Here is a 26079-nt window from a genome sequence, read left to right as displayed (position 1 = left end):
AGGTGAAAGTGCACATATGGCTAGAATTAATAATTTATTTACATTTTGTGTTGGAAATTTCTTTAATCTGTGAAGATCCACGAATTGACAACCAACCAGTGTTTCCACGTGTCTCCACATGAAAAGTGAACCCAGTTTTTGCAGGTGGCCTCAAAACCCACAATTGGAAAATACTGAAAACGCAACATAGACACATCACGTTTCTGCTGTAAAAATGCATCTTTTGTTTGCAATGTTTGGAGCTTGTGGATTTTTGGCACTAGCCCAGCCAGCACCTAGGCATACCTAGCAAACTAGCACATTTTTGAAAGCTTAATGAAAGGTGGTTGGTAGGTTTGAATGGAAAAAGTAGTTTTGTAGACAGCCTAGCCTCTAGAAACATGATAGAGTTGTTGGTCCTCTCATTAGGTTTGACAAGGCATCTTTTCATTAGTTGTAACAAACCTTTTCAGGCTTTTCCCAGGACCTTGGTTTCCTCTGCTCTATGAAGGATCTATTTGCCCTAAATCTGATTTTCCTGGATGCAAAAGAGTGTTCAATTGACATTTTTTGTGGTGATCTATATTTTCATACTGTATGAAATTCTTCTTGAAGAAAATATCTTTTTAAAGTTGTTCTTCAAAGTATTATTCACTTTTAAAAATAATAGGTATTATTCAAAGTGATATTTTTACAAGGAACGAAGTAATACCCATCTTGGACCACTAACATAACTTGATTCGTTCAACTGTATGTTAAAAGGCAAAGAAAGAAACACACTTTTCTCTTTAATCTAGTGCCACTCTTTAAACTTGAGAGAATATTCCAAATGAAAAGGGTTTGAAACATAACTAAAAAAGAAATAGTAAGGGCCTGATTTAGAATTTAGCGGATGGGGTTAATCCATCACAAACATGACGGATCCCGTCCGCCGTATTAAGATCCCTTTATATTCTATGGGAATCGTAATATGGTGGACAGGATATCGTCACGTTTGTGACAGAGTAACCTGTCTGACAAACTCTAAATCAGACCTCACATCAATAAATGCTTTTAACAGAGAAAACTAGAAAGTGTGAATTGAGATTTGCTTTACTATTCTGGTGCCAGAAATATTAACAGTGTTGTTTTGTAAATACTAAACAATAACCCCATTAAATTAGAAATTCAAAAGTTTGAACCATGAATAAATAAATATGGAACTTAAATGCAAACAAACTGTGTTATTCATTACCTCCTTCTCCTTGATAAGAAATGCTTCTATGAAATTTCTCTTTTCCTCGCTTTTCAGTTCATTGCGACTCGCTAAAAATGTTTTCCGCAGAAAAGAATGTATATCTTTTATATTCTGATGTACAGTCTTGTGATTCCCAGGTAGGAAATACAAAGCAGGGAATAAATTGTAGAGCTGCAGTATAGAAGAATAACAAACATTGATAATGCCATTAGATCTAGATCATGAACGAAAGTGCCTTTTGTGTCACTGGTTTGTGTAAGCACCCAAGTCATCATACATGTACTCTGTCACTCATATTTGTTCTCATGCATCCATTACATCTTAAACTAGCGCATTATTGCATTCTTCCTTTGACACATACAAGATAAATTCAAAGAATACATGTACAAAATAAGAAAACACACTGATGTTTAAATAGGATGGCCATATGCTTTCTATAACGAAATTAAACAATATGCTTCCTGGAATAAAACTAAACATGATAGCAATTTTCCAACTTGCAAAGGTACTGCAAATTGTCCAGTGTTGTTTTAAATTACAAGCATGGCTGCACCCATTCAGATACAAATTGTTGGCTATTAGAAATGGGGTTTCTGGTTGGCTAGGGTATGCACCTCAGCCAGGCAGAACCTACCCATTCTAGCCAGGGCTTGGGAGTTACACGTCCAAGATAACCCCTGCTCACCCCCTTGGTAGCTTGGCACGAGCAGTCAGGCTTAACCTGGAGGCAATGTGTAAAGCATTTGTACAACACACAACACACGTGACGCAAAATACACACCACAAAGTAAACACAACACTGAGCTATGTTAAAATAATCTGTATTGCACAAAACATAATTAGACCAACATTACACGTAAGCAATACCCTGCTACCCTAGCAGTTGTCAGAGGGTTACACAAGTTACTAATACTCTGCACGAATATGCAGTGGTCACATTAGAACACGTAAGTACTCAGGATTCTGCAACATAAGCAGTAGTCAGGAAGTATAGGAAAAAGGTATATGCACTTGTCATGAACAATTCCTAAATACCCATAAAAGGAACATTAGAGAATATACCACAAGTCATAAACATACATATCAGCTAGACATGCCTAGAAAAGGAACATTAACACATATATGTACAAAGAACATCAAACACAGGTCGGTAATATATGAGCCAAAGAACTTTGGATTATCATTATTCTTGGTCCCTTAGAAAACGAGTGCCTGGGGGGGTGGAGCTAGCCAGCCAGCAAGATGCCTGGCACTCCGTGAGGCTCTGCTCAGACAGGAGCCCAACTTTAATATTTACCGGGCCAGAACGGCGCTGGCCGAGCAATGAGGCGGCGGGGGAGTGCCTGAGATCGGCGTCGCCCTCTTGCCGCAGAGAGCGGAGGCAGATCGGCGGCACGAGAGGGGAAGCCGGTCCCCTCATGGCGTGGTCTTGGCCACCGCGCCGAATGCAGAGCTGCATCGCGCGGACCCCGGGGAGTCCTGGAGGGCTCCTGGGGCTGTGCCCATTGAGACACACCAGGGTGCCTTTCGGCGGCGGTGTTGTGCCGCGGCCCCCCACCCTCTACACCTGGGGATTGCTTTGTCGGCCGCGCGGATGGCACGGAGCGTTCGGTGGCCGGAGGCCGCCTATTGCTGGAGGACGACCCTGGGCAGTGAAGGAGACCTCCGTTGGGCCATATCTTGGTGTCTGGGGGTTTTGGGAGGCCACTTGGTGGTCGGGTCGGACCACGGCCCCCCCCCCCCCTTCTCCCTCACTCCTGGCTGGAGTGGGATGGTCCCGCGGCTGGCTGTGAATAGCTGGCCAGAAGTTGCCTTGCCTGGCATGGAGGGCAACGTGGAGGAGCAGTACGGTGTGAATTGGCCCCTGTGTCTTGGGCCCGTCTTATAGAGGTCAGTGGGGCTGCGGTGCCCTTTGGAACACATATTGTGCGAACAGTTGGTGTGACGGAGCTGAGTGTGCAACCTGGATGACCGGGGTCGGACAGGGCTGACTGGAAACAGTACGGCGTGAATTGGCCCCTGTGTCTTGGGCCCGTCTTATAAAGGTCAGAGGGGCTGCGGTGCCCTTTGGAACACATATTGTGCGAACAGTTGGTGTGACAGAGCTGAGTGTGCGACCTGGATGACCGGGGTCGGACAGGGCTGACTGGAAGCAGCCTAGCAGACTTGGTGCGCGAGATCTGTACGCCTGGCTCCCTTTCTTGAACTTCCACGGAGGTTAGCGTTATATATCTGGAGACGTTCTGCTGAGTGAGAGATGCACTCCGGGAAGGCGGAGCAGAGGCAAGCTAAACTCTCATTTGAGGGGGGCCGACGGAGGGGGGGGCGCTGATGCCCCATCGCTCTGTGTACTCACGTTATGCTAGAGGCGTAGCGATTTTGATACAGAAAGGGTTACAGTGGCGCACTCGTAAGGTGATTATTGACCCAATGGGACGGTATGTACTGCTTAGTGGGGTACTGATGGATAGGCCGTGCCGCCTTGCATCTGTGTATGGACCCAATACAGATGACCCTGAGTTCTTCAGTGAGGTCTGGTGATTGATTGAGTCTCTGAGGGGAGGAGCTGTGATATGGGGAGGAGACTTCAATGGGACCCTTGATCCTATCCTTGATAGAGAAAGTGCGGCTCGGGTGCAACGTTCTGCTGCTGCTCGCGTCTTGTCCGCAGTTATGGAGGATGCGTCGTTAGTGGATTTGTGGCAGATGCGACACCCTGCGGCCCGGGAGGGCACTTGTGTAAATTATGTGCATAATAGTTGGTCGCTCCTTGATCGTTGGATAGGCTTGCTCGATGTAGCTTTATGGACCCGCTCCGTTGACCATTTGGCTCGTACACTGTCAGACCACTCCCCGGTTTGGATGGACCCACTCAGACTTATGTTTGGAGACTTCCACTAGAGGCGCTTAGAGATGAGGTGTTCCGTGAGGAGCTGCACCAAGATATTAACCTTTATTTCGAACAGAATGCAGGTTCGGTGAAATCTGCTGGCACGTTGTGGGAAGCCTTTAAGGTGGTCGTGCGCAGGACATGTATTTCAAAGCAACACAGTGTATTACGCACGCTGCAGCGGGAGCTGGCTGACTTGGAGGGCCAGATTGCGGAGCTGGAGGCCCGGCTGGTGTTGGATTGGTCGGGAGTTACATTGGCGGCCTTACGGACTGCGATCTCGGCATACGAGGAGGCCTCTCTGAGAGAATTACACTTCTTAGGGAAATTTGCATGGGCCAGACGCTATGGAGAGAGCTGGGAGCACCTTGGTGAGTTTACTCCGCAGGCCATGGGCTAGCAGCTATGTGGCTGAGATGGATGATCCGAGTGGAGAATGAGTGATGGGTACGTCTGAGGTTTTGAAGGTCTTCACTGCATTTTTTCAGGATCTGTATTCTGCCCCCTCTGCGATTCCCGTGGAGGTGATTCAAAGATACTTCTCAGACATTAGTCTTCTCTGGTTTGACAGGGCGCATAGGGAATATTTGGATGTCCCCTTCACTATAGAAGAGGTAAAGGCTGCGATTCGGGGCCTTCCCGGAGACAAGGCCCCTGGGTTGGATGGGTTGACACCGGCGTTTTACAAAGAATATGCTGACATCTTGGCGCCCTATCTGCTTGAGATGTATAATGAGGCCCTACAGGAGGGAGCCCTCCCGGCCCCTCTGCGCGAGGCGCTTATTGTCACGATCCTTAAGCCTGGTAAGACTGCAGCTAGCTGTGATTCGTATCGACCTCTATCGATGATTAATATTGATAACAAGATATTGGCTAAAATGATAGCGGCTCGGCTGCAGCCTCTTATGACGAGACTGGTGCTTCCGGATCAGTCAGGGTTCATTCCAGGGCGGTCCACCGCGCACAACCTACGAACATTCTTTGTCATTGCTGGTTTAATTTCTGCCGATGATGTGGCTGCAGTGGTGTTTCTAGATGCTACTAAAGCGTTCGACTCATTGCTATGGCAATATCTGTTTGCGCTTCTGGAAAGGGTGGGAATGAGCAGACGTTTTGTGAACTGGATACGTTTGCAATATTCGCAGCCAGTGGCCCGCTTGCAGGTGAACGGCTGTGTGTTGGAGCCTTTTGCGGTGGCGCGTGGAACTAGGCAGGGATACCCCCTGTCGCCATTGCTTTTTGCAATCGCAATGGAGCCTCTGGCGGCCTTTTTGAGACAACACCACAGTGAGAGGGGGCTGCCGTTCCGACAGAGAGTGATTCTGATTTCCATGCCGACGATGTGGCACTGTATGTGCGCGACCCTGCACGCAACTTAGATGCGCTGTTAGATGAGATTGTCAGGTTTGGAGGTATTTCTGGAGTGGCGATAAACTGGACGAAGTCGGTTGTGTTACCTCTGTCAACTGGAACAGCGGAGTGTCGATCCCGTTATCCTATTGTGTGGGCGGACGGGCTCCCCTGTGACCCACGCGCCCTGCCGCGCGCTGGAGGCGGTGCGAAGTGCGTGGTCTCCTTGGAGGCTTATCACAAAGCTGTATGGCTGTGTACAGGAGCAGGGGGTGGGGCTGTCGGTGAAGGTGAGGTGGGCGGAGGATGTAGGGGAGATCATTACAGAGGATGCCTGGAGAGCGTGTTGTGCGTATATGAAGGATCTCTCACCCAACTACAGGCTATGCTTTATACATTTTAAGTTTTTGCACCGGCTATATTACACCCCTCGAGGTCTATGTGCTATGGGGCTGCGGGCGGATGACATCTGTACGAGATGCCGGGCCACTAACGCTGATTTTCTACACTTGGAGTCGGCTTGTCCGGAAGTGTATGCTTACTGGAGGACGGTTTTCTGTGCGCTCTCTGGGATAATTGGTCAGGAGATTTCTGCTTCTCCCTTGATGGCGCTGCTGGGTGAGATGAGTGGAGTGCAGACTGCGATGAGACGCCTGGCTGGTATGATGTTGCTGCTGGCTAAGCGCAGGGTGGCAATTTGTTGGGGCTGGGCTCGCTCTCCTTGGGCCTCGGATTGGCTGCAAGATGCTGCGTTCTGCCAGGAGAAATTAACGAACTACTGGGAGCTAATGCCGGCTGGCTCTAGGCCGCGGGACATCTGGGCGCTTCTGTGATTATACCTTGAATCTGAATCTGTCTAAGGGGTCTGCTGTGGACGGGAATCTTAAGGTGTCGTGGGCTGTCCCCGTTTCTACAGGCTGCAGTCAGATGGAACGGCTGTTGCGAGAACTACTTGCTCCCCCTGGCTCTTTCTCCCTGTCCTTCTCTTTACTTTGTTGAGATTTTTGTTTCTCTCTCTCTCCCTATATGTTTAGAGCCCGGCCCTTGGGCTTGACGACCTGCTGAACTCTCGTGGCAGGGGACTGCTTCATACATATATTGGACACTTCTATTGGAGCTAACTCAGCTTGAACATTAAGAACTCTTGAGATTCGAGCCATGAAGAATACTTGAAGTGTTGAGAATCCACTATTGTTTAACTGTTTTTGAGATACAATTGTAAGGGCAGAGGGAAGAACTCTATATTTTTGTTGTATATTGTTTATATAAAATTATAAATAAATATAAAAAAAAAAAGAAAACGAGTACCTGGTTGGATGAAGAGGCACTTCCAGTGCCTAAGGAGGAGTATGGGGGCCCCCAGCGCTCCTATGCATGGAAAACAGGGGCCGCGCCAGTCTCCTGGAAAGGAGGGGTGATCTACACCCTCTCCACGGAAGAAAAAGAACGGGCCCCTCCGAGGACCTGCAATCCTGGTGGGGCCCCCCCCCCCCTGACCTCTGACGGCCCTCTCCGAAGGGGGGGGCCTAATTGTCAAGCAACTGCCTTTATGGTGAAATGGGGTGATCACACCCCTTTGGCAGTGTCAGGGGGAAAAGGAACTCCCTTTCCGCACCTGGAACCTGCGATGTGGATGGTAACGAGGTCTCACGGCGCAGTGACCTCCGATGAGGTCTCCTCCCGCCCGCGACCTCGAAGGGCAGCTGCGGAGGTTGGGCTGCTCCGGAGGAGCTCCTGCCCGTCTCCTCTGGCTGAGGGTGGCTCCCACGTGGAGCGAAGTTCACCAGTACCCCAGGGGCAAGGGTCCAGGTCTGTGCACCCCAGGAGCACGACAGGAGTGGCAGGCTCCTTTCAGAGAGATCTTGTCAGTGCCCTGGGGGCACTGGAGGCAGCGCGGTTCCGGCGCCCCACACACAAAGGGAGCCAGGCTGCGGCGGTGATTTTTCGCGGCAGGAGAGCGTTCATTGAAGCGCGAGGGCTCTGCTTTACACCCGGTCTGCGGCGGTGATTACAGCGGCAGGAAAGTGCTCCTCCAAGCGTGAGGGCACTCCTATGAACTCGGTGCCACGCGGTGATTTCCCTTCAGGCGAGTGGTGCTTTAGCAAAGCACCAGGGCATCCCACAGAGCGCTTTTTACAGCGCTTTCTGTCCCAGCTGTAAGGATTGTGGCAGGGGTCAGGGGTACAGCACCCTGCCCCTGGGAACAGGCCAAACACAAGGAGCACAGGGCTGGTGGGCCCAGCTCCAGGCCAGCACAAGGGGTGCAGGTGGTGCCAGACCTTCTGGTGACCAGGCAGGTCACAGGTCAGCAGAGCAGCAGCAGTCCAAGGTGGTTTCCTGGTGAGTCCATTCATCAGCGCTCTGTGTCCAGTTTCAGTTCCAAGAGTGTTCAAATTGTGGGGAAAATTCCCCTGTACTTATAGTCAGTTTTTACAGTGTTTCACAATGGTAGGGAGAAGAGGTTCCAGCCAGTTACAACTGGTTCTGGGAGTGCCCCCTCTCTCCTTTCAGCACAGGCTCCAAACATCAGTGGGGGGTTAACGACCCTATTGTGTGAGCCAGGGCACAGTCTTTACAAATGCAGGTGTGCCCTGCCTCTCCCTTCTCTCAGCCCAGGAAGGCTTTACAATATGTAGATGCACCTCTGTGTCACCTCCACCCTCCCTGTGTTCAGGCTGTCTGAGAAGTATGCACAAAGCCCCAACTGTCAGTCTGCCCAGACTTTCTAGAAGTGGCATTTCTGCGATAGTAATAAAAAATATACCCACACCACTAAGCAACATTTCTTACCACTGTTACAACCATACCAAACATGCCTACACTACCCCTCATAAATCAGACAATACCCCTTACACATAAGGCAGGGCATCTCCAATGCATTCCTATGAGAGGGCAGCACTCACACCAGTTAGGCTGTTTGTCACTACCAGGACAGGCCACGCAACATCGCACATGTCCTGCCTTTCTACATACATGGCACCCTGCCCAAAGGGCTAGCTAGGGCGCACCTTAGGGGTGACTTACATGTAGTAAAAGGGGAGTTCTGGGCCTGGCAAGTAAATTTAGATGCCAGGTCCCTGTGGCAGGAAACTGCACACACAGGCTTAGGTTAGACAGGCTACTTCAGTGGGTGGCGCAAGCAGCGCTGCAGGCCCACTAGTAGCATTTAATTTACAGGCCCTGGATATAGGGATACCACTTTACAAGGGACTTATAGGTAAATTAAATATGCCAATCAGGTATAATCCAATCATACCAAATTTGTAAGAGAGAGCACATGCACTTTAGCACTGGTTAGCAGTGAAAAAGTGCTCAGAGTCACAACGTCAGCCAACAAAGGTCAGAAAAATAAGGAGGCAAAAGCAAAAAGTCTGGGGAATGACCCTGTAGAAGGGCCATGTCCAACATTGGCCATCTTGGAATGGTGAGAGAATGATACACTGTGGATAAAAGCCTTCTATAATCGTCTCCTGGTTTAGAGGAAGTGGCCACATGGGATGTGACACACTGCAGGTGAAAGGAGCGTCAATCAAGCAACCTGTTAGCACTGCCTGGTGAGCAGTACAGTCCTCTTAAGAAACATTAGAATAAAAAAGAGAAGCTGAAAAGGGACTTGTAGAAGGAGAAAAACAAAACCAAAGAACTGGTCAACCAGCACTAACACTAAAGCAAAATCATTTGCAGGTCGCCGTGCAAATGTGATGCATTTCACTGTCAATGATGGAAAGAGTGAAAAGGACACTCAGTAATATGAGAACAGAGCTGACCCAAAAGTCCTCTATTGATATGGATGTATATTTCTATACATGTTGTATGTATTTAATTATTTATTTTATGACAAGATCCTGACAGACAGCTAAGAAGACATTAAAGCAAGAATTATTTTCTCACCTGATGGGATGTGTCAGTATTGTAGGACTTTCTGTAGACAAGTGGTTGTGCACTAATGCAATTCACTATTCTGGCTTTGCTGTCTGGGTCACTCATCTAGGTTTCACTCTCTGTGCAATGGGTGTGTCAATATTCTAATTAGGTCTCAGGACTGGGACGGGGCGTCAGAACTTAGAGGAATATTTATGAGAGGCTTGTGTCATGTTTGCACTACACAACATGGTACATGTGTGGCACATACTTCTAAGTCAGATGTTTGAAGTCGTGCAAATCCACTTTGTGTTGCATGGAGAGGCTCCAAAAATCAAGAGTAAGGCAACCCAGCTCAAATCGCTGCATAGCTTTATCCTGCACTGGGAAAGGGCTCCATTGGTGTTGTGTGCGTGTTCCCACGCAACGCCCAGGGTTTTGTACACATTCTCAGATCCCATAAATGTGCCCCTTAATGTCCATTTGGGGACAGCCAGTGCTCTACTGTTCCAAATCTCTCTCTCTGTGAGCATACCAATACTTCAGCTCTCTCTCTTTCTCTCTCTCTGGAGAAATAGTATGTCACTATTCCTGATCTCTGTGCAGAGGGTATGTCACTAGTCAGTGTCTCCCTCAGTGCAGAAGCTGTGCCACTATTTTAGGGCTCCTATTGGGCAGAGCTATGTCAATATTCAACTTGTTCTGGCAAACAAAAATCTAACATAATGTTATACTGTAGAATCATCAATGCGATATAAAGTACCATCAATGAAAGTCTGTTAATTTATCATTTCATGCATTAAACACACTTTTCTCTTTAATCAAGTTCCACTCCATAGCATTGAGGGGATATTGCAAAGAAAATGGTTTCAAATATATCTGAAAAAAGAAACACATGTTAAAAACTTGATTATTAAATCCTTTCGACGGTCATTGTTTCATATATGTCACTGGACAGGCAGTGTGTCAGTACTGTAGGAATCTCTGGGCAAGGGCTTTGTAGGTATTCAATGCTTCTCTATGGCAGTGATGTCCTTACTCAAAATTAAGCATTGTGTTACTTCTGGAGATATTGAGAAAAATATATGTCTCAGTTATGTAGGTCTTTCTCTTGGCAGGGAGTATGTCTATGTGATGCCATTCACAGATTATGCTGGGTATCAGTATTTAAAGGCTCTCAGGCCCTCATTATTATATTGGCGATAAAAGCCGCCTACTGCCACGGCGACAGCCGCAATACATACCATCGCCGTGGCCACCAACCGTCCACCAAAATATGACGGTAGCTGGAATTCCGCCAGAAGGCTGGTGGAATTCCGGCTACGGTCATGGCAGCAGACGGCAGTAAGGTGTCGCTGCTGTAGAGCGCCGCCAAACCGCATCATGAGCCATGATACGGCCTGGCGGTGCCCTGCTGGCGAATGCTGCTGCTGGCACCAGCGTTGCGTCCCGTCTCCTGCTGAAGGACTCCCTGCAAGCAGGTAAGTCGGGTTCTCCAACAGGGGATGGGGGTATTGTGTGTGTGTGGGAGTGTGTGTGTGACTGTGTTTGTATGCGTGCATGCAGGTGTGAGGCATGTGGAATGTGTGTGTACATGAATGGATGTGAGTGTACGTGTATGTTGTGTCGTGTGATGGCGTGTGTGCTAGAATTTATGTTAGTGAGTGTTGGTGAATGTGTGTGCATGAATGTATGCATGCATGGGTGAATGTGGATATGCGGGTGTGTATGAGTGTGTATGTATGCGCATGTAGGTGTGTGTATGTCGGGGGAGTCGGGAGGGGGAGGATGAGGAAGGACTCTGGGGAGGGAATGGGTGAAAGCCCTATCAGTGCCAGGGAAGGAATTCCCCGCACTGATAGTGCCTACTGCCATGGTTTTCGTGGCAGTACAGGAGCCATGGAAACCATGGCGGTGGACGGGTCATATTGCCACAGGCGGCCTAGTGACGGACGCCGGGATGGAGACTGTAGTCTCCAGCCTGGCAATCGTTACCGCTGTGGAGGTCGGTGTGTTACATTGGCGGTTTACCTTTTGCCAAACCGCCAATGTCATAATATGGCGGTATGTACCGCCAGCCTGTTGGCGGTACTACCTCCACTATTACACTGACCGCCAGGGTCGTAATGACCCAATCAGTATATTTTGGATTGTATTGTAATTGCAGCAATATATCACTTCATACTTCTGAAGAAGCATTAAAATGCTTTAGCGGACTGTTAGCTCAAGGTTGAAAGAATGAAGACTTGAAGTGAGTTTCTTATTGGAAAATATTTAGGAGTGATGCATGACTGACCAGGGTTGTGATCTTCAACCATGGGTCACTGGAGGCAGCAGAGTAAGAAGGAGTGCAGGACAGAATACAGAAATGTTATAAACAATCTGTTATTATTGTGTTTAGGTAGAGTGTCACTATTTAAGGTCTGCCTTTAGGTAATGGGTGTGTCAGTAACCTAAGGCTGCAAAGGAGGTGTTTAAAGATTTGGGGCCCCTGCACGTGCATGTCACTATTTATGGCGATTTTGTCTACCAACGTTGCTTGCCCAGCAGTTACGTTTTTCTTATTTAAGGTTAATGGTCCTGAGGAGGCAAAGGTCATAGAGAGAAATGGTAGAGCGATCATATCTGACTGTCATTTTAAAATATCAAGAGGTAACTGAAGTGTGCACCTAATTAGGACCTGCAGTGGCAAACTAAATTTAAACCCTCCATTGGCCAGAAGCAGGTGGCAGATTTATTCAGTTATCCCACCCCTGAACATATGGTAATCGGTGTCTTTTTTGCTGTGGTGCAGTACTGGGTGATGTACATGACTGCTAGGAATTGTTTTTTGTGGAAAGGGGTGTGAGCCCTTTTGAAGCAAGATCCACAATCCTTGTCAAGGTGAGCCACAAAAGGTCCCTAAATTAACCTGTGCTTAACCTTCTGGTAGCTTGGCACAAAAGCAGTTAGGCTTAACTGAGACGCAATGTGTAAATTAGGTATGCAGCACTGAAACAGTAATAAAGAGAGAACACAACAAAAGAAAAACCCCACACGATTTTAGAAAAATAGAGTGACATTTGATAATTTTTTTGACACCAAAAAGACAAAAATTAAACTCAGTAGAACCAGAGTTATGATTTTTAAATGTATTAGAATTAACTAGAGGCTACAAGATCGAAGCGCCAACAGTGGATATCTGGCCGAGTGGGAACGATGCAAAGTCAAAGGTTATGTCAGATCATGATGCAGCATGGTTCAGATACACAAAAATGGATTAGGCCAGATAACCCCTCTTCTTTGGACTTCAAAGAAATTTCAAGGAAAAATGTCTGAGAAGGTAAAGTTTAGCAGGGCAAGGAAACTGGTGGTATCCGAGGAGGAGATGTCATTGAGGAGCCGCTGGACAAAGTACGGTGAAGATTTCTACGTTTGGATTTAGGCCCTCATTACAACCGTGGTGGTAAATGCTGTCTACCGCCGTGCTGACAGCTGCCAACATACCGTGACTGCGGCAGTATTCTGCTACAGACATTAAGACCCACACCAAGAAATCCGCCACTATACAGACACCCACACAAGTCTGCCAGACCAAAGGTCAGTGATAAACTGGCGATAGCAAAACCCACACCATTACGCCAACAGGAATACGCCCACAGTATCAGGACCCATGAATCACCGCAACGGTCTTTCAACCACGGTAAACCGTTGGTGGTACACACTGCCGCGCTCAAAATACACACACACTTACAAAACTACACCACATTGGACAATTCAAAATACACATACCTGACACACATACACACACCACTCCCACACACCCACACCACTATAAAACACACACCCACATTACCCACAACCCCTTGCAGCGAAAAAAAGAGAGCAAGCAGAGAGAGACAAGCCAGGAGCACCCACTCAATCAGAGGCACAATACATCATCACCCATATACCATCCACGCACCTCACAACACAACACCCCACACATCACCCCACACATCCTCACACGTACCACTCACACCACATTCATAACACCCCAAAGACACCCCAGGTTTTCAGAGGAGGAGCTAAGGGTCATGGTGGAGGAAATCATCCGGGTAGAGCCACAGCTATTCGGATCACAGGTGCAGCAAACGTCTATTGCAAGGAAGATGTAGCTATGGTGGAGAATCGTGGACAGGGTCAACGCTGTGGGTCAGCACCCCAGAACAAGGGATGACATCAGGAAGAGGTGGAAAGGCCTACAGGGGAAGGTACGATCTGTGGTTGCAAGACACCAGGTAGCCGTACAGAGGACTGGCAGTGGACCTCCACTTCCTCCCCCACAACTAACAACATGGGAGGAGCAAGTCTTGGCAATAATGCATCCTGAGGGCTTCGCAGGAGTAGCAGGAGGACTGGACTATAGTAAATCAAATCTTTACTACTTTATCCCCTACACTCAACCTGCATGCCATCACAAACTCCTACCCCTACCCGCACCCCCATCACTCCACCACCTCACACATACCCCACTATCACAACCCACCCATCCCAATACCAAGCCCTGCATGTAACACCAATGCATGGACCCCCATCACAGACCTGCATGGACACCCATCACCACAGCATGCACAGTAGAGAGACTCCGCAAGCACACAAAATCACCATGCACACAAGGCAAAGCTGACAGGGAAATCACAATCATACAGGGAAACACACCCATGCTCAAGATGGCACACGCATTTGCATCCCCACAGGACCCCTACTCAACGTCACCTGAGAGGAGGTGCCAGCTATATCCAGCCCCCCCCCAGACGAGGCCAACAGTGAAAGCAGCAGCTCTGCATGCCTGGATCACGATGACCAGCCTGGCCCATCAGGGATCTCTGGACAGTCGGTTACCCTGCAACAGTCCCTATCCACCACAGAGCCTCCCCCCTCAGGAAACACCATCACAGCACCCACCCACCGGGCCCATGCCACTGTCCACAGGACACATCAATCAGCAGTGTGTCCACCACTACAGGCAACCCCACAAGCCCAGGACAATCAGGGACCTGGGGTCAGTGGCAGTGGGCAAACGGTTCAGGGGACAGAGGCACAGGACAACAGGGAAGCTGGAAGGACTGCTGTGCGACAAGGGGAGGACAGGCCCAGGGAACCCACTCTCCATGAAGCACTCACTACCATCCTGGGAGCATACCACCATTCCCAGGAGACCATGGGCCAGATACTGGCCAACTTGCAGGAGACCCAGCGGCTGCAGGAGGGACAGTACCTGGGAATCAGGGAGGACCTCAAACACATCTACACCATCCTGGTCACCATTGCAGGAGTGCTGGCTGACATGGCCAACACCATGAGGGAGGCAGTGGCACACCAACGGGCCCCTGACACTAGCCACACTGATGAACAGCCCTCCGCCTCCGCCGGCGCTAGTGGACAGGGGGCCCTGCCACAAGAACAACAGGTCACCAGCACCCCACCCCCTGCAGAAGGAGAACCACCCCGCAAACGGTACCTGCGATCCAGGCAGAAGCCAGACAACATTGCCAAGATGCCCACCAGGAAATAAGACCTCCTCATTGTCACCCTTCTGTCCCACTCTGTCACCCTGTCCACCTTGAACTGCCATTACTCACCTTCCTATGTCCCCTCGGACAATGCACCTGTGTTACAAATATACTGGACTCTACCCTAGACATTTCTCCACCATCACCCTAGCCTATTGCACATCCCCCTCTACTTATGAGCACTTAAATAAACACCCCTTGGAACAAATACAAAGCTGGAGTCTATGAAATGATTCAAACATATATTAGTACAACATTATCAAAGCATTGCAAGTCATATTGTACAGTTTAAGATACTTTTGAATGACCTTTGGTGGGCAGCAGTACACCTAGCAGGAGCCAGCGAGGGCCACAGAGATCGGAAAATATAGATGCCGAAGGGTACACTAAGTGGCCTTAGACATAGGGAAATCAGGCTGCCATGTACAATGTCCAACAGAAAACTGAAAAGTTAAGTGAAGTTACAGTGTCTTACCTGTGTTTCACTGGAAGTACTGCTGAATTATATTTCTTCAATTGTCAACATCTTCTTTCTCCGCCTCCTCTTCCTCACTGTCAACAGGCTCCACTGCTGCCAGAAGATCATCTCCAGGCACATCCTCCTGCAGAAAAGGCACCTTGAGTCTCAAGTCCTGGTTGTGCAATATGCAGCGATGATCTGGCACACCTTCTTGAGTGAGTAGTACAGGGAGCCACCTGTCAGATGGAGGCACGGGAACCTGGCCTTTAGGAGGCCGAAGGTCCTTTCAATAATCCTCCTGTTCCTCTGCCCTTGTCCTGGTTTTCCTCACTGGGGTCAGTAGCCATGAGATGTTGGGGTAACCAGAGTCACCTGCAAATATTGAGGGACAACTGTTAGACACACACTAACCCTTAGGGACAACCCCATACCCAGACACCTACTTATACTGGGTGGGGACCTTGGGCTCACCTATTAGCCACACAGGGCTGGTGACTAGCTGTGTAACTGGTAATGCATGGCCTAGTGCATAGGGCTGCTCCCTGTGTGTTGTGTATGCCAACTGTAGTGTTGTTGCTGGCAATGACCAAGTGTATCCTCTGTCTCTCCCCCCCCTTTTTGTTTTGTCACCCTGTCCTTGTGTGCATTAGCATCATCTGGCGGAGGAGCTGAGGCACAGGCGACAGAGGGAGCCACATCCCACATGGGCATGGAAGCCGAATTCACCGACCGTGAGGGCACTAGTGGGACGGAGGGCGAGGGGAGCACCACAGACAGCGACTCCTCCTCCGATGGAAGCTCCCTGGTGGTGGCGGACACCTCGGTGCCCAGCCGAACAACAGGTACAGCCACCACCCCCCCTACCAGCACCGCCCTCCCAGCAGCCCCTCAGCGTGTTTCCATTACCCGCTCACCCAGGAGGGTGGGCATCTCCTTCGCCCCAGGCACCTCAGGCCCTGCCCCAGTCAGCACTGCTGCCCTCAGTGAGGAGGCTATTGACCTCCTGAGATCCCTCACTGTTGGGCAGTCAACCATTCTGAATGCCATCCAGCGTGTCGAGAGGCATTTGCAGCAAACAAATGCATACCTGGAGGGCATTCACTCTGTCGTGGCCGCCCAACAGAGAGCATTTCCGGCACTGACCTCCTCCCTGATGGCAGCCATTGTCTCTGTCTCTAGCCTCCCCCTCCAACTTCCTCTACCCAGACCCAATCCCCTCAACCCCAGCCTATCCCAAGCACACCTTCAGACCAGCATTCACACAAATCAACACACAGAAGTGGCTCAGGCAAACATAAGCATCACACTTCATCTCCCAGGCACTCACAAAAGCACCATCCCCATGCAGACACACCAACTTCCATTGCCTCCAATGTGTCCCCCTCCTCCTCCTCGTCCACCTCCCTCCCAGTAGCGTCTCTACTCACACCTGCATGCACTACATCCTCATCCACTACCTCCGTCACCAGCATGCCCATCACTACACACCCCTCACTGGCATTCACCACCCCCACATCCATGCACAAGTCCCCTGTGTCCTCTCCCACTGTGTCTGTGACCACTCCTCCCAAAGTAGACAAACGCAAGCAGCCACCCATCCAACAGCCACCCACCTAACAACAGACTCCAGCCCATGCACCTGCACCCAAAGTCAGCAGACAGACACTTCCTACAACCACTCCCTCTTCCTCCACTCCCAAACCCTCTCCCTCTTCCCACCCCAGTGTCTCTAAGAAGATTTTCCTGCAAACATGGACCTCTTCCCTACCCCCTGTCCTTCCCCTCAGGCCAGGGTGTCCAGAACCCAGCCCAGCACCTCAGCCACCAAGTTGACGTCCACTGTGGTTCCTGCAGCTCAAGGGGGGCACCCATCAGCCCAGCCAGTGTGCCACCAACCACTGCAAAGGACAAAACCATTCTGCCACCTGCCAAGGTGAAGAGGGGGACAGCATGCAGCAACAGCAAGAAGCACGAACCACCCAGCAAGGCCACCTCAAAGACCCCAGCTTCCAGACCCAAGGTCACACCACCATCAGCCAAGGTGCGGAAGGGGCAGAAAACACAGGCAAAGCACTTCAGCCATCAGAGGCTGCAGGTGAAGGCTTGGTGGCTACCAGCACAACCGCCAACCCCGCCACCTGCACCGCGGCCAGCAGCACCAGCAGCCCTACCGCTAGCACCGCCACCTGCACCGCTACCTGCACTACCACCTGCACCACCGCTAGCACCACTACTGTCAGCAGCAGCAGCCCCAGTGGGCAGCCATCTGAGGCTGCAGGAGAAGGGATGGAGCCTCCCTCCACCACTGGCAGCACCAGGCACATGCACCACGGCCACCACTGCCACCTGCTCTGCAGCTAGCACCGCTGCAGGCCCCGCCACAAGCACCGCCACCTGCACCGCTGACAGTAGCACCACTGGCAGCAGCAGCATCCCTAGGGGGCAGCTGCCTGAGGCTGCAGAAGAAGGGCTGGAGCCTCCCACACCCACTGCATTACCCCCACCAGCACTGGCACTACCACCAGTTTGCAGCTTTAGAGGCCGCAGGATGGAGTCTAGCTCTGCCTCCATGGACTATCATGCAACCTGTTCCCTGCATATCTCGTGCCTTAGACACCCAGGTGAGGGACTGTGAACTGCCACACCCCAAGTGTTTTATCACTGGGCACAAAGCCCCCTCCAGAACCAGTGGAGAAAGTCATCCACTATCCCTATCCTTGGCAGGATGAAGCAGACGGGGTGCAAAGCCTCCTCCAGAACCAGTGGGGAAAGGCATCTACTATCCCTATCCTTGGCAGGATGAAGCAGAGTGGGCACAAATCCCCCTCGAGAACCAGTGGAGGAAGGCATCCACTCACCCTATCCTTGGCAGGATTAGGCAGACTGGACACAAGCCCCCTTCCAGTCCCATTGGAGAAGCCACCCACTAGAGAGACTGTGGCCATGCACTCCCCAGTACCAAGCAGTGGGCAAACCACCCACTTGAGAGACTTGAGAGACTATGGCCTTGCACTCCCAAGGACCAAGCAGTGGGCAAACTACCCACTTGAGAGACTGTGGCTTTGCACTCCCCAGGACCAAGCAGCGGGCAAACCACCCACTTGAGAGACTTGAGAGACTTGAGAGACTGTGGCTTTGCACTCCCCAGGACCAAGTAGTGGTCAAACCACCAACTTGAGAGACTGTGGCCTTGCACTCCCCAGGACCAAGCAGTGGGGAAAATACCCACTAGAGAGACTGTGCCCTTGCACTCGCCAGGACATCGCTGTGGGCATGGAGCCCCCTCGAGGAGCAGTGGCGTTATTCCATCTTCCGGCTGAGGTGCCACCCTTTTCCCCCTGAGGTACTGTGTTTTCGACCTGATGCTGCTGCAGTGTTCTCTCTGTATTGAGGCAGGAGTCAAGTGTGGACTTGGCCCATGATTTTTGGTCCAGTGGCCCGCGGACATTTTGAATGGACAATGTACTGCCTTATGTACGTACTGAATATTTTTGTAAATACTGTTTTGCAAATTATTACGTATGTCTGCCTATTTCTAAAATATCACTGATTTAACTCAATTCCTTTTGTCCTTGCATTCTTCAAGGGGGTTACGGGTTGTATCTGTAATGTTGCTGCATGTGTTTGTGTGTATGGTGTTTTGGGTGTGGGTGGGGTGGGAGTGTTGCATGTGTGTGTGTCACTCAATTTTTCCTCCCCCCGTGTACTAGGTGCATTACTCACTGTGCCGCCCTTCGTATTCCTGGTAGATGAGGAAGTAGACCAGCATGGGCAGGACCTGTAGGTAGGGCTCCATGGTGTTCTTGTTCTTCGTTGAGTGTCGAGCGGTTTCCCTTCCAAGTCCTGTTTCCGCCATGCTTTTGATGGCATTGGTACTGCCCCGGAAAAGCTGGCAGGTAGGCGGGTTGTGATGCGATGAGTGGTATATTGTCTTCCGCCTGTCTGTTGGCAGTGACCGCTGCCGTATTTGGTGCTACCGCCGTGGCAGTCGGAGTGTTAAAGTAGCTGTCTTGGTTGCTGGTTTCCGCCGTGCTCATGATCCAATTTTTTTTACCGCGGGCCTGTTGGCGGTATTACCGCCGCTTTAACACCGACCGCCAGGGTTGTGATGAGGGCCTTAGTCTCTTTTTTGGAAGTCAAAACTCTTCAGTGAGACAAAGCTGCAGGGTGTCTGAAAAGGGCACCAAGAGGCTGGATACCCTTCCAGAGAAGAGCTGCTTAGGGGTGGGTGTAACTAGCCTAATTCTCTCTAGAGTAATTGCCGAACAATTATTAGTAATTATGAGTAATTATGTGAGAAGTTTAATACAGCATTTTCTTAATGCATAATGCATCCAAAATGAGCCACAGGATGCAATTTGCGCTAAGAAAATAGCAGTAAATGCTACAGGACACAAATAGTAGCCAGTAGCTGCTCACTCCTGTGTTAGGATGTTTGCCCTAAAGTACAGTCCAAAAGTGAACAGAAAAGTGGGTCTGAGAGTCTTATTTTTATACCTGGTACCCACTTCAAAGAGAAAGAAACTTCTAGAGTATTCCCCTATAGACGTTTCTGGAATATACTGCCACCCTGTCCTAGTCCCAGGATGTCTGGAGTGACAATAGCCTAATTTGACGTTCATAGTGCATGTGCTGAGGCGGAAGTGCAAATGGGGCTATGCATAACCCCGCCCCCACCCTGCCAGAGTGGCCCATCCTGCCACCACACATTCCCTCTATTATGTGGCTGTATTGCGGAGAACACAAAGGCCAACTGCCACTCGCACCTACGTACGTGACCCAGGAACAGGTTGCAGGCACCAAATGGTTAGGACAGGAAAATATGATCTTTCTAAAAGTGTCATTTCCATGGTTGTGACATAAACTTGAAATTTACAAAAAGGATGTTGAAATTAATTCCTTAGATACCAAACAAAGGGATGTCGAAATCAATTAATTAAATACCAAACGTGATATTCCTACCTTCTCCCCTATCACTTAATAAATGTAATCCAATGGGAAAGATAAGCCTAATAGCAGTGAAAATGAATTTGTGGGTTTTTCACTATCAGGATATCTAAAATTCAAAGTACATGTCCAACTGTTTTAAATACAATACACCCTGCCCTATAGGCTTTCTAAGGCCTATCCAAGAGGGAGTTTTAGACTTGGGAAAGGGTTTATTTTGCCAAGTTATATTAGGAGCTCAAAATTACATGCAAGCTACAGTGACAGGCCTGAGACATGTTTTCAAGGGGTACCTAAGCGGATGGCTTATGAACTACTGCAGGCCCACTAGTAGCATTTAATTTACCAGCCATGGGTATGTGGTATACCACTTTACTAGGGATTCATAAGTAAATTAAATATGCTAGTCAGGTGCATGCAACCTTGGCCATGTTTTATAGAGTGAGCAAAGGCATATTAGCACTGGTTAGTAGTGGTAAAGTGGACAGTGTCCCAAGGCCGACAGAAAGGAATTAAGCAAAACATGAGGGCAGTAAGCAAAATGTTTGGGGGAAGACCACCCTAAGGCTGACAGGGTTAAAAATGACCCTGAGCATTTTTATCATAAGTGAGTGTAAGAGTGTCAAGCAGTAAAAGTGTATTATTATGCAGCTTGTACAAACTACAATTAACCGTCTGATAACTGCGTGTTATGGTATTGGTTTTAGTGTGGGTTATACATTGTATTAAAATTGCATTTATAGCACTTACTACCTGTGACAATGTGTTGTAGTGCTGAAACAGGACAGCACACTGCTCCACAGTTAGGGGGTCATTACGACCTTGGAGGGCGGCATGAGCCGCCCGCCAAGATCTGACCGCCATGCGGCGCCAATGCGGCCGCACCCCCGCCGTGGCCATTTGGAGATCCCCGCTAGGCTGGCGGGCGGAAACCTGGTTTCCGTCCGCCGGCCCAGCGGGGACCACGGCCGCAACATAGGAGCCGGCTCCAAATGGAGCCGGTGGTGTTGCGGCCGTGCAACGGGTGCAGTTGCACCCGTCGCGCTTTTCATTGTCTTCATAGCAGACAGTGAAAAGCGCCATGGGGCCCTGTCAGGGGGCCCCTGCACTGCCTATGCCAGTGGCATGGGCAGTGCAGGGGCCCCCAGGGGCCCCACGACTCCCCGTTCCACCAGCCTTTTCCTGGCGGTGCAAACCGCCAGAAAAAGGCTGGCGGCTGGGGACTCGTAATCCCCTGGGCAGCGCTGCAAGCAGTGCTGCCCAGGTGAATTAAGACTGCCGGGGCAAATGTGGCGGAATACCGCTGGCCCTGGCGGTGTGACTGCGGCGCTTCCGCCACGGTCGTAATATGCCTGGAAGCACCGCCAGCCTGTTGGCGGTGCTTCCGTCGTTTTAGCCCTGGCGGTCCCGTACCGCCATGGTCAAAATGACCCCCTTAGTGTTTTCTTTCACTTTTTTTGTTATTGTTGGTTATTGGGATTACTCTTGCATTCTTAAGGAAACCATGCCATGCATTTACTCAGTTTCTATGTTGTATATTAAATTAATAGAAGTTAGGCAAGCTTTTTAGTAAGAGAGAGGGATATGTGAATTAATTCATTAGTTTTTAATAATTAATAGATGAGCTGCAGGAGATTAGGCATTGTTAGGTTGCAGCTGTTGGTCTCTATTGATTAATGAATAAGTGATAACTCTCTACGTACAATTTATACCGCACTTCATAGCCATGATCAGTTTCCTAGGATCCATTTAGCTGTATGAATCAAAAAGTGCTGTTTGTAGATCCACCTATGTGAGAAAAATGGGTGCTGTGTGTGAGGTATGGTGGTAAGCTAGAAGTGTGGCACAGAGCTTAAACAGCACATAATTGTTGGTGTTGCAGAGAGAGGGAGGTGTATGCAGGTACTTACCATTTATACATCAATAGTTTTAAATATAGAGGCAGCCACTGATTGTGCCTGTATAGTACACAGTTAGAACTACAAATTGGGCTGCACACTGTTGTTGATAACTTAATTTCTTGCTTAATGTTTCTAAGCAATGAGCCATGTTTCAAAGAATGTACGTTAGTGATAGGGCGCCAAGGCCTATACTGCTAAATATAAACAGCCAGATTTATGCTGGCCTTGCGCCATTCCAAGGCCACATTAGCGTCATTTTTTTCATGCTAATGTGGCGTTGGAAGGCCACAATATGCTTGCGCCAGGCATAATGTATGCAAGGGGGCATTCCAGCGCTAGAGGGGTCGTAGAGGGGTCGTAAAAATGGCTCAAAGGAATCTATAAGATTCCTTTGAGCCATTTTTAACTGCATTTTTTTAACGCCTGCTAGGTGTTAAAAAGAGGCTCCCATTGATTGCAATGGGCCTCTGGGTGCTTTGCAGAATTAGCATTGTGATGTTTTACGCTAATCCTGCAAAGCGTCAGACTAACATAAAAAATTATGACACTAGTCACCCTAACTACCGCCATGGTGCGCCATATTCTAAATATGGCACTACCATGGATGAGTTAGGGGGGCACTAAGGGGTGAAAGAAAAGTGGCCACGCACTAGATGCAGTGCCACTTTTCGTAAAGGTGCCCCTTAATTTGAAAGGTTCAACAATGATCATATATATAATAATGTAAGCTAAGATTAGAGTGTGAGGTTCTAGAAAGGAACTTTGTGCCAGTCTTGAGACAAAGGCCATTCAGAACTATATTGCCTTCCTTTGCTGAAGACTTCAGCAAGGCCTGTTTAGCCTTCACTTGGTGGGCTTATCGGCAGACACTGCCAATTGGATGAACATTGATCCTATTGTTCAGTAGAAGTATGTGGTTGTGACCCACCTTTAAAACTCAAAGTATGCCCCTTTCATTTTGGGGCTACATTTTGTTTAGTTAGCTAAAGGAGTGAGGGTGGGATTTAATATACTTTACAACATGTTACTGTGAGAAAGTCATCCTTTTAGCATGTTCATCCCAATGGGTCTGACTGATATTGGTGGTAACTGAGCCTGACTGTGCCCTAAGCTCTGCTAAAGAGGCCCAGGGCCAGTGTTCTGAATAAAATGTATATGGTAAAATGGTACCATTACAAATGGCAATGACTGACCCGTGTAAGTCCCTAGTAGATAATAGGGAAAGGGTGATTCAAACTACCTATAAGTTCCTAGTATGTGTTAGGGCTTGGATGTTTAGAGCTCCAGTAGATTTGCTACACAGGAGATTGCACCTCTGTGTTACCTGGTGTTTTTTTAAAGGCAGTCTTGCTTTTCAGAGTGTCTTTAAAAAGTAAAGTGTGTGAAAATGTAACTTTGGAATTTAAGGTACTTCCAAAGTGGTAATCTACATGATGTTGACATATACGTCATCCTTAAGGTCTCCCCTACATGCCCCAGGTGTAGGAGCTAATGTAACTATAAGTAGGGACATTATAAAGAAGGTTTATGTGCCCTGGTGATGGAAAAACTGCACTTTTCTTTTTTCCTCATTGTAGACACTTAGGCCCAGATTTATGAAGCCTAGCTCCATTGCAACGTCACATTAGCATCATTTTTTTACGCTAATGTAGTGCTGGAAGGCCAAAAATGTCACACCATATTTATAAAGTGGTGCAATGCTTTCATTGCGCACCTTTGTAACCTTTTGCACCACATTATGCCTGTGGCAGGCATAATGTATGCAAGGGGGAGCATTCCAGCGCTAAGGGGACCGGAAAAAATGGTGCAAAGAAATCTAAGAGATTTCTTTGCATCATTTTTATCAGCATTTTTTAAGCCTGCTAACAGCAGGTGTTAAAAAGCGGCTCCCATTAATTTAAATGGGCCGATGGGTTCTTAGCAGGATTAGCATCACATTTTTTACTCTAATCCTGCAAAGCGCCGGACTAGCGTAAAATATTATTATGTTAGTCCCCCTGACTAACGCCATGGAGCGCCATATTTTAAATACAACGCACACATGGTGGTGTAGGGGGCGAAAGTGGTGCAAGAAAAGTGGTGCTGCACTAGGTGCAGCGCCACTTTTCATCAATCTGCCGCTTAGCTCCATAGGCTAATATGAGAATATTTTACAAAGTATAAGTATTGCTAGGTGGGAGCTAAATGTGTCACAAAAGGACCTAAAAGAATGGTACTGATAAATCCAACAGATTGCCACTGTTGTATTTATCATAACTAATACAAAACATAAGTTATATGGCTTTTTTTCTGCAAGCCAAATTCCAGCCTGCTCCTGATTAGTCAGCCTTAACCGAATTAGCCAGGCTGCTTTGATGAGGTGATAAGGGGCCTGCACAGAGCAGAGAATCTCTAATGGGGGATGGTTGGCAGATGCTGAGGCCAGGCCAGGAAGTGGACTGGGTAAATCAAACTGGGGTTTTAAAGAAAACAGAACAGAGTGGAATGTCAGCCAGGCCTCCTCTCTCACCCTGTACCCCCAGGTAGATAGCAGGCTCAAGAAGGACATTTGCAGATGTCCAGAGGGGCAGTATTAATGGAAATGAACCACACCTGTAGGTTGGTTTAGCCAGGGCTTGCTCCTTTGGAGGAAAATCGTCCATCTTGGAATTTTAAAGTGCAGTGCTTTATTAGACAAGAAGTTGCCACTATTTAGAGGAATCTGTCGTGCTTTTGGGTTGCACCCTGCGGCTCACTGGACAAGGGTGCCCCCTGCTTATCCCCCAAGTTGATTGAATAAAAGTGGCTGACCTTCATTGCAAATCAGGTCTGCTGCCTGAAATCACAAGAAGAAGGATTGCCCTGTTGGAACCCTGGTCTGCAACCGCAAGGACTGCACACTGAAGTACTGCGCCTGTTGCACACTGGAACAAGAGCCCAAGGACTTTGCCTTGCTTCAAAAAGGACTCGGGATTGGACTCCCTAAAAGCAACAGGTTAACAGAGCTTCACCTGCACCTGCACCATCTCCATCAAGAAGACCCAAGCTGAACAGCCGCCAGTGGCCTTTGAGGAAATTGGCCAGCTGAATTCTGAGAAACGTTGTCCCAGCATCCCAAGGATCAGAGCTTCTAGACCCTTGAATTGGTGTTGTGGATGCCCAAAGATCCCTGCCTGGAAAAAAGAAGAAGGGGGACTGCTCTGCTGAACCTCTGGTCTGCACCAAGAAGGACTGCACTCACAAGGATTGCATGTGCTACGCACTCTGGGCTTCACAAAAGAAGACTTTGCCTGGCTTTTGAAGTATTCAGGAGTGGATTCCCTTTAAGTGACAGGTATAAAAGAACTACCACGAGCCAACTGCATCAACTCCTGCCAGAAGAGCCCAGCTGGAATTTAAGGATGTAGCCAGGTGCATTGTGGGAATTGAAGTCCCAATGTCACAAGGAGCAACTCCGAGATTCTGGAACCTTGAATTGGGGTTGTGCACCATTTTCCAGCATCAAGAAGCACTTCTGTAAGTAACTGTAAAAGTGTTACATAGTGGGTGGCTAGAACTCTTGACTGTCCCGGTCCAGTGCAACCTTTTTTTAGCCCTTTGAGTGCTATTTGCTTCTAAGCACTAGTTTTACTTTTAATCTTTAAAATATCATATTTCCGGTTCCCTGTATTCGATTTTTGTAGTTTTGGTGTCTTTAAGATAAAAATATTTCCTATTTTAATAAATTGGTGTGAGATTTCATTGAGTGTTGTGACTTAGCTTTTTGCTGTATTGGTGTACTTAAAAGCTTTACATACCTGTCTCCTAATTTCAGCCTGCCTGCTCATTGGCAAGCTACCAGGGGTTGAGCCAGGGGCTAATGTTTTGAGACATTGACTGGACTTAACATTCTCTGGGGGCATTATTGCTAGTGGTAGGTGCGTACTTACCTTGACTAATAA

General features: G+C 48.7%; 1 pseudogene; it reads right to left on the bottom strand.

Moving 5' to 3' along the window:
* The window catches only part of LOC138296721 (cytochrome P450 2K6-like), a 390473-nt pseudogene that overhangs the window by 192335 nt on the left and 172059 nt on the right, over window positions 1–26079 (bottom strand).

Source organism: Pleurodeles waltl, chromosome 5 (genome assembly GCF_031143425.1).
Source record: "Pleurodeles waltl isolate 20211129_DDA chromosome 5, aPleWal1.hap1.20221129, whole genome shotgun sequence".
Taxonomy (NCBI): domain Eukaryota; kingdom Metazoa; phylum Chordata; class Amphibia; order Caudata; family Salamandridae; genus Pleurodeles; species Pleurodeles waltl.
The sequence above is the reverse complement of the archived record's forward strand: the minus strand, read 5'-3'. Positions and strand labels throughout refer to the sequence as shown.